The sequence below is a fragment of the Lacerta agilis genome, chromosome 9, assembly GCF_009819535.1.
Source record: "Lacerta agilis isolate rLacAgi1 chromosome 9, rLacAgi1.pri, whole genome shotgun sequence".
NCBI lineage: Eukaryota > Metazoa > Chordata > Lepidosauria > Squamata > Lacertidae > Lacerta > Lacerta agilis.
In genome coordinates this window covers 65021499-65029309 of record NC_046320.1, presented here as the reverse complement: position 1 = coordinate 65029309, position 7811 = coordinate 65021499, and positions in this window count along the sequence as shown.

Genomic DNA, 7811 nt, shown 5'->3' with positions numbered 1-7811 from the left:
ATGGGATATATCTTGTATACTGTGAAGCATGGCTGTAAATTTCCATGAAGTTTGATAAGAGCCTACCTGGTTAATCATTAGTGGCACTGTATCTCTGTGGCTCAATCACAAGGTGATTAGTTCACAGTCACATGAAAGAGATACTGTTTTAGGTCTATGCATATACTAATCTGGTAGGCATCCATGTTGGGTGCTTCTTTGTTCTAAGCTACTGAAGAGAATGCATGTGTTAATCTCAGTATCCAGGGAAACAGACTGAGGCTGAAAGAGGCTGCAATGGAGAAGAGACAGAGCTTTGATTTTAGCTCAGTATGCAAGATATTTGTAATCTAAATTATGCTGAGACCAGTATAAGAAACATGCAACTAAGTGAGTGTAAATCTTGATTGTTTTACGTTGTTTGTAGTTAAGTGAGTAAAGCTTTTTGAACCATATTTTTTGACTGGAGAATATTTATTTCAATACAAGAGACAGTTTTTGTACATCAAGCAGCATCCACATGTGCAATATTAATACTCCCAATAAGAGAAATCTTATCCCTGCAAGCTGCTGGAACACACCATCAGAAGTGGAGAACAAACCATAATATTATTGTTCCTAAGTGGAGCCCTTTCCCTTTTCTCACAGGAGTTCTCTCCTAAATTCTTCCAGGAGTTCCCTTCCTTTAGGAAGCAGTCGTAGCTCAGTGTAGAGTATTTCCTTCATGGACAGAATCCCCTAGGTTCAATCCCCAGAAAGACACCACCCCGAAACCCTGGATAGCCACTGCCAGCCAAAATAATCCCGGCTTAGCAAAAAAAAAAAAAAAAATACAATGAAACCAGAACAGTGGTTACACTCAAATGTGAACCAGGAGCAGTTGAAGGAACTGGGTATGTTTAGCCTGGAAAAGAGGAGACTGAGAGGAGATATGACAGCCACTTTCAAATATTTCAAGGGCTGTCACATGGAAGAGGGAACAAGCTTGTATTCTCCTGCTCTGGAAGGTAGTGTCAGGATTTTAGCATAACCTCTGCTGCTACAACAAGCAGCATAATGTGTCTATTGTTTTTCACTTGCTGTCTGTATTCGGCGTGAGAAAGGAAGTGTGTGTTTTATCTCTTCCTACGATGTGATGTTATTGTATTTTTTCCCCTTTCGCAGGCCGCCCTGTGTTCCATAATGGAGGGGGTGACAAATTACCAAGGAACAAATTTTTTTGAAACAATTTTTTTTGAAAAAAAATTTAAATGCCTGCTCCGAAGGTGTTATCTTACTGTACTAGGGATTAAATAGCTATATATGAAATTTCATGCATATCGGTTAATATCTTGACCCTCCTCCACCAAAATAGCTGTTCACTTGGCTGTTTTCCTATGTCATGAATGCTGAAATTTCAGTTCAGAGAACACTTAGTGTTCCCAACCCTAACCCTGTGGAAAGCCATCTAATTAGACTTTAATTAGATTTTGAGATGTTTTTAGGAGGTAATTTAATTATTGTTTGATTTTATACCAATGTTATGTATCTGATGTTAGCCACCCTGAGCCTGACTTTGGCCAGGGAGGGTGGGATATAAATAAAAGTTTATTATTATTATTAATTGTAAAACCATGTGCAAGTAGCAGAAGAGAAGAAGAGTTTGGATTTGATATCCCGCTTTTCACTACCCGAAGGAGTCTCAAAGTGGCTAACATTCTCCTTTCCCTTCCTCCCCCACAACAAACACTCTGTGAGGTGAGTGGGGCTGAGAGACTTCAAAGAAGTGTGACTAGCCCAAGGTCACCCAGCAGCTGCATGTGGAGGAGCGGAGACGTGAACCCGGTTCCCCAGATTACGAGTCGACCGCTCTTAACCACTACACCACACTGGCTCTCAGCTGTTGTGTTTTGCAAGGAGGAAAACTCAAACACACATTCCCCCCACCTGCATTCCACCCAATGACAGTTGCACTGCTCGGAAGTGCTGATCATGCATTTCAGTCCTGTATCAAAACTGATGAGTTGCTTGAGCTTTTCCTGGGAGAAGCAGTTTATCAAATCAGCATGCCTTGTTAGCAAAATGCAAGCAAAATCTGCTCTCTTTTACCTTCTCCCCTCACTGCTTTTGCATGTCTTCTCTCCTGGTGTCAAATTTTATATTGTAAGATCCTTAGGGCACAGACCTACTAAGTACCACATCCACTGCTGTCAATCATCACCATGATCCCAAATTCCCATTAGGTGCTTTTGTTGGGAATGCTATTGTTGTATTGCCAACCTCCCATAAGGAAACTGTCCCATTTTATTTTGACCTGTCTTTGCACAAGCCTGAAAGCAGGCGACTCAAATGTCATTTGACTGAAAGGCCCAATAAGGGTGAAATTGGAAAAGGCTTCCAGCCTGCAGATAAGTAGTTCAATGAACTGACATGAAAGCTTTGTGCAACCGTGTTGCCTGGACTAGAACCAAGATATGAAATGGCAGCCTTTGTTGGATCATTTTGCATCTCCCCGAAAGCCGCTTCAAATGTTCCTCTAAACCATTTGGTTCTGATGCTGTGCTGCACTTTATAACACCCAAGTGGCTCAAAGCAGATGGCAATACAGTACATCATTTTACGTTAATGTATAAATCTAATGAAGGATTTGCATTTTTTAAATTATCTAGTGCTCACTCAAACAACATTTTTAAATATCTTCCTGCATAGCTAATAAATTATATTGTAGCTATTGTACTCACATGCCTTTTATAATGAATGCATAGAAAGGGCCAGAAACACATCCACTAGACCCATCACCAGGGGCAGAGGAGGGGGGGTGCAGTGGGTGCGGGCTGCCCCGGGTGTCACCACTGAGGGGGGTGACAAAATGCTGGGTGGCACTGCAGCGTGCCTGAGCCATGCATCTCTCCTGGGGGACAGGCAGTGGCTTGGGCGCATACAGGCTCCATGCTGCCCAAATGGTCTGCCTGCTGCCCGTCCCCCAGCTGTAGGGGCAGCTGATTGGGAGGAGGCAGGCAGACTCCAGAGGCCCCGCAGTGCATCCCACCCCTATGGGCGGCTCGCCCCGCCCCTAGATGTGCCGCCCCAGGCGCCTGAGCAGCTTCCTCTGCTGCTGCCCATCCCTTGCTGTAGTAGCTAAGGGCCACAAGATCTGGCACATTCATTTATACCCAAACATCAAAATATGCCAATCACCATCATGATCTTTCCAGGCTCATCAGTATGGCCATTTCTGGAGGCCATAGTTCATTTTGTTTAAGAAAGCATTTATTTCCCCCATCTTTTCTCTGTACTAATAGGGGTGACATGCTTTTTAACATCTACATGAAGCTGCTGAGAGAGATCATCAAAAGGGTTGGGTTGGGTATCCCCCCAGTATGCAAATGATACCTCTCCTTCGAATCAGAACCAGTGAGGGCAGTGAAAATCCCGTGCGAGTGTCTGGAGGCAGTTGGAGGAGGGATGGTAGCTAATAGCTAACAGATTGAGGTTGAATCCTGACAAGACAGAAGTACTGTTCTTGGGGGACAGGGGGTGGGCAGGGGACCTCCTGGTCCTGAATGGGGTAACCGTGCCCCTAAAAGATCAGGTGTGCAGCCTGAGAGTCATTTTGGACTCACAGCTGTCCATGGAGGCACAGGTCAATTCTGTGTCCATGGCAGCTGTCTACCAGCTCCATCTGGTACGTAGACTGAGACCCTACCTGCCCGCAGATTGTTTCACCCAAGTGGTGCATGCCCTGGTTATCTCCCGCTTGGACTACTGCAATGCGCTCCACGTGGGGCTACCTTTGAAGGTGACTAAGAAACTACAACTAATGCAGAATGTGGCAGCTAGACTGGTGACTGGGAGTGGCCACCAGGACCATATAACACGGGTGTTTAAGGATCTTCACTGGCTCCCAGTACGTTTGTGAGCAAAATTCAAAGTGTTGGTATTGACCTTGTAAAGCCCTAAATGGCCTCGGCCCAGTATACCTGAAGGAGAGGGGAGCAGATGGCGCTGTGGTCTAAACCACTGAGCCTCTTGGGCTTGCTGATTGGAAGGCCAGGGGTTCAAATCCACTCAACGAGGTGACCTCCCGTTGCTCTGTCCCAGCTCCTACCAACATGGCAGTTCGAAAGCATTCCAGGTCGAGTAGATAAATAGGTACCGCTGCAGCAGGAAGGTAAACAGCATTTCCGTCACAGTGTCCCATTGCGCAAGAAGTGGTTTAGTCATGCTGGCTAGCTATCTGTGGACAAACACCAACTCCCTCGGTCTAAAAGCGAGATGAGTGCCGCAACCCCATAGTCACCTTTGACTGGATTTAACTACCTAGGGGTCCTTTGCCTTTTACCTTTACTTGAAGGAGCGTCTCCACCCCATTGCTCAGCCCAGACACTGAGGTCCTCCTCCAAGGGCCTTTTGCTGGTCCCCTCACTGTGAGAAATGAAGTGACAGGGAACCAGGAAATCAAATAGAAAGGTTGCAAGGACTCAGGCCAGGACAAAAATAAACAATGGTTTCTTCTATTTTTGTTGTTTAAAGTATGAGACAAATTCCAGTTGCAATGATTTTTAACTCCAGGACAAGGCCCTGTTTTGTTTATTCTTCATCAGCTCAAATTAAACTCATATCTTCTGACAATATTATCCATTTAGTCATTTCTATCAAAACAATTGTGTGACAAGCATTCCGACATCCAGAGAAAGTTTATCTATGTTTTGTCATATCTATATGAAAGAATACACATAAAAATATATATATAGAAAATTATAGTAAATAATATAACAATTCATGTAGCAAACAGAGACAGCTTACCTGTCGTTTCTTAGTTTTATGGTCAAAGTGTACCGAGTGTGTCTGACAGGGAACCAGGCAAAGGGCCTTCTCGGTAGTGGCGCCCTCCCTATGGAACTTCAGGTGTCAAGGAAATAAATGACTACCTGACTTTTAGAAGACATCTGAAGGCAGCCCTTTTTAGGGAAGTTTTTAAGGATTGATGTTTTTTATTATGTTTTTAGATATGTTGTAAGCCACCCAGAGTGGCTAGGGAAACCCAACCAGATGGGTGGGATATCATCATCATCATCATCATCATCATCATCACCATCATCATCCCAAAGGGGAGCCCTGCTGGATCAGGCCAAAGGACCATCCAGGGAAACCAGCACAGTGGCTACAACTCAAACATGAACAAGGATGAAGGAGAGACAGGGCACCCTGATATCATAACCCAAGTTGATATGCTGAGTGGGGCTCATGGATCAGGGAAACGGCCGAATTGGGATGATCTAAAATGACCCCAAGATGTACCCCTGACTCCAGACACCCCATAGTCACACCTGGAACTCCAAAAAAAGTTAGTAAGCCTGAGCCAAAGCTCAGGACTACTGGCACAGTTCTCACCTGGAATCACAAAGCAGTTCATTTCAGAGCCTTCAGGAAAGCTTCCTGAAGTACAGTCTGGGTCAGAGCCCCACAAGGACACAAGATGGGGTGGAGCAACCAGAATTGTTCTATCAATTCTCAATTGCTGTCTAGTGCAGAGGGGTAGAATCTCTGGCCCTTTGGGTGCCCCTGGGCTCCAGCACCCATAATCCCTGGCCATTGACTATACTTGCTGGGGCTGATGTGACGTGGACTACTACTACTACTACTACAACAACAACAACAACAACAACAACAACAACAACAACAACATATGGGGGCACAGGTTCCACACCCCTGGCCACTGTGGTTGTTGGTGCAACAGCTCTATGGATCAGCTATTAATTCCACAATTAAGCAGTACTGTACTTAGCTCACAAACGTGCTGAAGCTGCTGGACAGCTCCCCTGCGCTCTTCAAACCAGATTCATTTCCCCAAATATGCTGCAACACCAGAGCAAGAACCATGGCAATGGCAGTCAGCGCTAGGCTCCTGGCTGAGCTAGCCGCTTTTAAACCCTTTTAAAAGCAAGGGGCAGGGGAAATGCGAGGGTGCTACATCACAACCATGGAAACTTCCCTCTTCCCTGCTGAGACCATTTGGAAGAGGGCAAAACACCTCTAAAATTGTCATTGAACTAACTCTCCCACATTTTCCACTTGCGCATAGGTGTTGGGTTTAAAAGGACTGTTCCATAGCAGCTTAAAGCCTTTGGAAGCTATGGCAAGAGTGTACTGTATTCAATTAGTTTAGGGGTGAGGAATCTCAGGCCCTCCAAGTGTTTGCTGGACTACAATTCCCATCATCCCAACTGGACACGCTGAGCAGGGCTGATGGGTGTTGCTGTCCAACAATCATTGGAACACCTGAGATTCCTCAGTTCTGAAATACATGGACAAACAGTAAGGCCCAGTTATAGGTCAGCTCCCTATGTCTGGATGGATCCTACTCTAAATCTCATTGGTAATATTTCATTTTGAACGCATGAACTTTTAAGGAGTGGTGCTTGCCCCAAAATGTTCCTGGTAGGATCATGTCTTCCATAGAAAAGTATTCACACCAGAGTGATTCAGTGTGCACATAATGTCGTAGGCTTGTTTGCTTCTGATCGTTTATCTCCTTTACTGTGTTCCATGTGGGAGTGCTCTTGGTGATGCATTGAATGCAGATGGCCAGCCCTTTTGAGTGCATTCTCTTCATGTTTTATCCCCTGTTAAATATCACCTGCCCTGAGCCCTGGCTGAAAGAAATGAGGAACTAACACAAAATTTAAGAAATAAATGTCATTCTGAAACTATTTTGCTTTTCTAAGTGACCTCAGTTTAAAGCCTTGGCCAATGACTATTTTTTTAAAACCGGCACATAAGGACCAGAACATTGGCCTCCCTGATGACACATCTTTGGATGAGCTGAGGCACTATGTCCTTTAACCCCTCCCTCTCCAGTGTGAACAGTAATAGTGCCCTCAGTGGAGTCCTCCCCCAAGTTTGCTCCAGTGTGCCTTGGCTCATGCATTGGTGCAAACCACTAAGAGCAGAATGAGAAAACTCTGCCCAAGGTCCTGGACCTGGGGTGGTTTCCCATCAGGTCTAACCAGCATGGCCCATTGCCAAGGATAGCTAATTGTAGGGGTGACAGGTGTCCAGAAGGCATTGTGGTGGTGACTTGTTGGTTTTCTATCATTCAACAGGATTCATCTCTTTGGCTCTGTCTGGGCTCATGATAAAAGGAATAAGGTGCTTATCATTTGAATTCAAATAGAAAGCTCCAAGGGCAAAACTAGGCAATTGCATACTGCTAATGTTGACCCCAGCAGTGAAAGCAAAGTCAGATGCACTTCCAAAGATCTGGGCATCTGACAGTCTAGATGCCTTGTGAATCTATAAGGGAAGGTAAAGGTAAAGGGACTCCTGACCATTAGGTCCAGGCGTGGACGACTCTGGGGTTGCGGTGCTCATCTTGCTTTATTGGCCAAGGGAGCCGGCGTACAGCTTCCGGGTCATGTGACCAGCATGACTAAGCCACTTCTGGCAAACCAGAACAGTGCACAGAATCTGTAGGGATGGCTAAACATCTGCATTTTGGCTTTGCTCAGTTTCTCATTTTTCTGATCTTAAATTCAGTTCTGCATGTCAAAGTGAATTTCCATATCACTGTGTGACTTTATTTTTTTTTAAGGAAGAAAAATTCCCCATGACTTTTCTTCCATTATACTCATTTTGCCAAAGGAATTTCCCCTAATGTAATGCATCTAAATGTTTGGGGTTTTTTGCTGATATGTATGCAATTTTGTACACATTACTCAGCTGCAGAACTGCAATACAAAATTCAGAGATGTGGGGTTTTCAAGGATGGGTGTGTTCTGGCCTGCATATTATTTCAGAAAGTGTGGACTAAGTAGGCTTTCTAAGTGTGAAATGAATCAAGTTTATCGTTT